Below are 5,325 nucleotides of genomic sequence, written 5' to 3'. Positions count from 1 at the left end.
AGACAGACAGACAGACAGACAGACAGACAGACAGACAGACAGACAGACAGACAGACAGACAGACAGACAGACAGACAGACAGACAGACAGACAGACAGACAGACAGATAAATAGATAGATAGATTTTTTTTCTAAAAAAAAATAGATAGATACTAATAGATATAAATACTTTATTAATCCCAGGGGAAATCTGAGTCATCCAGTAGCATGTTCCAATTATACAGAAAAAAACATGAAATAATAAAAATAGCAAAATACACAAATTTGGAAAAAGGCAATATGCACATGCACGAGGTGGTAGGGAGTAATACAGTCATGATTAACCTATACAGTATGTATACATACATACACATATAAGCATATACATATATACATACACACGTACTGCATATGTACATGTATACATACATACACATACATAAGTTTCCAGGGTACCACAGATTTACAAGGCTTTATTTTTACTGTACGGGGAGGAGTTAAACAGTTAGGGACAAAGGGCTTCCTGAATCTGTCCATGGAGCAGGGCTGGGACAGCAGTCTACCTCTGAAGGAGCTTCTCTGCTTCATGATGGAGCCGTGCAGAGGTTGCTCAGCATTGTCCATGATGGATAGTAGCTTACTGAGGACCCTTTTCTTTACCACTGATGTAAGGGACTCCAGCTCCGTTCCCAACACAGAACCAGTTTTCCTCACCAGCCTGTTAAGTCACCCTGCATGTCCCCTCTTAATGCTGCCTCCCCAACACACAACAGGACAGAAGAGGCACTGGCTACCAACAGACTGGTAGAACATCAGCAGCAGTAGTTTCCTGCAGATACTGAAGGACCCAAGTCTCCTCAGGAAGTAGACTCTGCTCTGACCCTTCCTGCAGAGGGAGTCTGTGTTCACTGACCAGTCCAGCCTGTCATCCAGCTGTATGCCCAGATACTTGTAGGTCCCGACCCCCTCCACATCAACCCCCTCAATTGAGACTGGCTTCAGGGTCAGTGCAGACCTTCTGAAGTCCACTACCATTTTCTTTGTCTTACTGATGTTCAGCTGTAGATGGTTGGATTTGCAGCACACTAGTCCTCAACCAGGGTCCTGTACTCCCTCTCCTGTCCATCCTGCATATATCCAACGATTGCAGTATCATCTGAGTACTTCTGCATTCTAGTTTCTGCACAAATCATTTAGTAAAACCTTCCAAAGTTTGTGCAAACAGAAACAACATGCTGCCTTTATTCTGCCTCCAGTAAAAACGCCTGACTGGTTACATCCGGACAGCCACGAACGTCTTGTTTTCTTCTCAAGCCACGTTTGTTTATAGGAAGGTAAAAGAGGACTGAAAATTTTCTGATTCATCGTTTTATTACATCCACCAAATATTCACGTTTCAAACCTGCAACCTAAACATGAGCAGCTAACAGTAACGAGGAATCTTTCCGTCCTCCCTTACAGAAAACACCGTTCTGTTCACTTGTTGTTTTTTAAGGTACTATAACGTGAAGTGTTGTTGCAGTTTGACTGAACTGTTTTCCTCCACGCGCTCAGGTTTTATAAAGATCTCAATGTTTTCTGATAAAACACTTCATAAACTGACGAGTCCAGATTTACATCATGAGTGAGGAAAGTTTAATCAACAGATGTCCTTTCTGTCACAAGCCTCGCCGCTGATCCGGGCTTTGGACCAGAATAACTCAGTGTTCTTCCACAGGCTGATTTTAATTGACGACGATTGGTTTAATTCTTGTCATTTGACACGTTTTTTTCTTATTTGAATTGAAACTACATAAAGTGTTTAACAAAACTGATTCTGCTTCCTGTTTGGGTAAAATCTGACTAAATAATGTCTAAAATAAGCTTTAGGTATTGTTTCAAGAACAACGTCCATGTTTTGTTGTTCATGCTGAGAACGATCTGCTCGGTTCCCGAAGCGTTCGTGTTATTGATGCACCTGACAAGAATGGCGAGTTTGTTTCTACTCAGTTAAAAAAAAAAAGGATTTAAATATTAAAATCACACATTCCACAGTCGTTGTGAACTTTATATAACCAGGGACAAATACATGGAAACGTCTTGAGGTTTAAAATGTTTTACGAGTGTCCTGACCTCAACACGTGTGCAAACATTGCTGTTTGAGCGACGCTTCAGCTTCTGCTTCAACCTAAAATGAACCTTTTTTGGTTAAAAACACATTGAGGCGTGCAGTTGCAACTGAGCACGGTCATTTTCATCAGTGTAATACATCCATGAGCATTTGAAAGGTGTAAATTTTGATTTTGTCTTCTTTTCACACTGGTTCCCTAAGTTATAAACTGTCCTTTTAGAATAAAACCTTCAGCATCAGTTTTTCTCCAGTTTTAGTTTCTCCCCTGTCAAATTCAGAATAAAATTCAAAATCTTACTTCTAACATTCAAAGCTCTCAACAACCTAGCTCCATCTTATATTACAGATCTTATTGTTCCATATTTTCACAACAGAGCACCTTGCTCTCACACTGCAGGCTTACTCGTGGTTCCTAGAGTTTCCAAAAGCAGAATGGGAGGAAGATCTTTCAGTTATCAGGCTCCTCTCTTGTGGAACCAACTTCCAGTTTCTGTCTGTGAGGCTGGCACATTGTCCAGTTTTAATACTGGGCTTAAGACTTTCCTTTTTGATAAATCCTATAGTTAGTGTTGGCTTGTTATGCTGCTATAGGTTTAGACCACTGGAGGACAAATTGACCTCATTCCTTAAATGAATTACTAAAATTTAATGGTTTTCATTTGATATTATTTCTATCTTAACATGTGATTCTTGACCTGCCATTGTGTACCTGTTCCTACGAAACCCAGCCGGTAGAAGCAGATGGTCGCTTGTCCTGAGCCTGGTTCTGCTGAAGGTTTCTTCCTCATGAGGGAGTTTTTCCTTTCCACTGTCGCCTTCATACTTGCTCAAGATGAGAGTTCTGTGATGAAGTTAAACCCAAAGCAGTCTGCTCCTCAGATAAATAATGTTAAATTATTATTTTTATATATGGATGTTTCTGTTCAGTGCCCTGAGAAGTCTTCTATTGTGAATTGGCGCTATATAAATAAAATAAAATGAATTTAATTAAATTTATAGGGCCAGACCTCAGGTAAACTGCAACATGTTAGAAAAACAGAAGGTTTGGATTTATGACTGGATTGATTCAAACATGATGAATGAGTTGTTTCATAATCAATATTAGTGTTTGTTAATTAGTTTCCAGCTAGTTAATTACTGCACACTGTCAGTTCTTCATTTTTTTCTAATGTTTTCTGGATCCTGCCGAGCTTTGCTTTACATCAGATTTTGGTGTTGGACTTCTTGTTTTGTTTATTTTTCATGTAAAAATTAATTTATTTCCTTTACTTGTGATGTTTTGTGTTTGACCCGCTGACATCACGTCTTAAGGCACGTCATCTACGGTGCACGGATCAGCAGCCTGTGAACGTGACTTTAGAGACGTTCTTACCTCCAGCTTCACAAACATGATGCTGCGTTCAAGGCTGGTGAAAAGCTGGGACATCTGAGCCTCAGCAGGTTTACTGAGGTACTGGGAAAAGCTTGACCCAATAATATTAAAACGCAAACACTTACGTTACTGGATTCTACAAATACTGACCTCATCCTGAAAGTGCAACAACTTTCCATAAAGAGGACAGACTTGTCTTCAATGGACCCAAACTGTCTCTGAGATCCTTCATGCAGCGAGGACGTCTTTTGAAATGTAATGCCCCTAAAAGGCTTTAAACAAATTGAGGATGACAGCCGAGTAAGAACCACTCGTGATAAACGTCTTTACTCCATGTGAACCCGGTTTGTTTTTAAAACTTTTTTTTTTTTTTTTGGTCAAATCTACTTTAACGTCTCTGCCAGTTCTGACGTCGAGGTCTCTGCTTGAGTTACTGTCCCTTAAAAGACTGCTTGTTGGAGAAAATTAATGACGCTCTTCAAAGATAAAAGTTTATTTCTCAAGCTTTTCAACTTCTTCATTCTTTATGTTTGATCAGACAGGACCTGAACTCAACTGAAGCTGTTTAACTCCAATAACAGAGACAAAGTAAAGCTTGTCCTTTTCATCTTATCAGTGTGCATGAAGGCCTTATTGATTTTATTTTTTAGTTCTTTATTTTACCAGGAGAAAGATTAAATTTTCATTTAGAACAGTGACCTGGCCAAAACGAGCATGTGTGTAAAATGTGTAAGAAAAAATATATACATATTTTTAAAGGACATCTGAAAGCCCAGCTGTGGTAAACGAACCACGCAACGCTAGAAATGTTACCAGTGTTGCTTCTCGGTGCTCAGGTAACCCTAACTTCCTGTTAGGCTCCTCCCACCTGCCCAGGTGATGATGGGAACCAAACCTAACGGAAGATGAAGGGAAGGGGCCATGATGATGATCTACAGTATGTGACAGGAAGATGGAGGGTTTGATGCTGGACTCGTTATTTTACTTCCATATTCTGTTTCATATTCATGACACCTTCATGACATCATCTCTAAACTTTGGAAGATTTAAATCTCTAAAAGATGATAGAGATTATAAAATTCATATTTGATGCTGAAAACACCAAATATGGTGTTCAAACTGGACTGGTTCAAATTAAAGTGCTTCATACGAAGCTGGTTCAGACTAAAATGGTTCAAAATAAAATGGTTCAAGGTAAACAGGTTCAAACTAAACTAGTTCAAATTAAAATGGTTCAAACTAACTGGTTCATACTGAACTGGATATAATTAAACTGCTTTATTTGAAACTGGTTCAAACTAAATTGGTGCAAACTGAAATGGCGCAAACTAAACTGCTTCATACTAAACTGGTTCAAATAAAAATGGTTCAAACTAAACTGGTTCAAACTGAACTGGTTCAAAATAATCTGCTTCATACTAAACTGTTTCATACTAAACTGCTTCATGATAAACTGCTTCATTCATACTAAACTGCTTTGTGCTGAACTGTTTCATACTAAACTGCTTCATGATAAACTGCTTCATGATAAACTGCTTCATTCATACTAAACTGCTTCATACTAAACTGTTTCATACTAAACTGCTTCATGATAAACTGCTTCATGATAAACTGCTTCATTCATACTAAACTGCTTCATACTAAACTGTTTCATACTAAACTGCTTCATGATAAACTGCTTCATTCATACTAAACTGGCTCAAATTAAAATGGTTCAAATTAAACTGCTTCATACTAAACTCTGTCATGCTAAACTGCTTCATACTAAACTGTCTCATGCTAAACTGCTTCATACTAAACTCTGTCATGCTAAACTGCTTCATGCTAAACTGCTTCATACTAAACTGCTTCATGCTAAACTGCT

The 5,325-nt window shown here is 38.6% G+C and overlaps 1 protein-coding gene across 1 annotated transcript in view; it reads right to left on the bottom strand.

Moving 5' to 3' along the window:
* gucy1b1 (guanylate cyclase 1 soluble subunit beta 1) overlaps nucleotides 1–5,325 on the bottom strand; it is a 48,846-nt gene that overhangs the window by 12,640 nt on the left and 30,881 nt on the right. The gene's annotated exons all lie outside the window — the stretch shown is intronic.

The sequence above is a fragment of the Nematolebias whitei genome, chromosome 3, assembly GCF_014905685.2.
Source record: "Nematolebias whitei isolate Nwh7 chromosome 3, NemWhi1, whole genome shotgun sequence".
Lineage (NCBI taxonomy): Eukaryota > Metazoa > Chordata > Actinopteri > Cyprinodontiformes > Rivulidae > Nematolebias > Nematolebias whitei.
The sequence above is the reverse complement of the archived record's forward strand: the minus strand, read 5'-3'. Positions and strand labels throughout refer to the sequence as shown.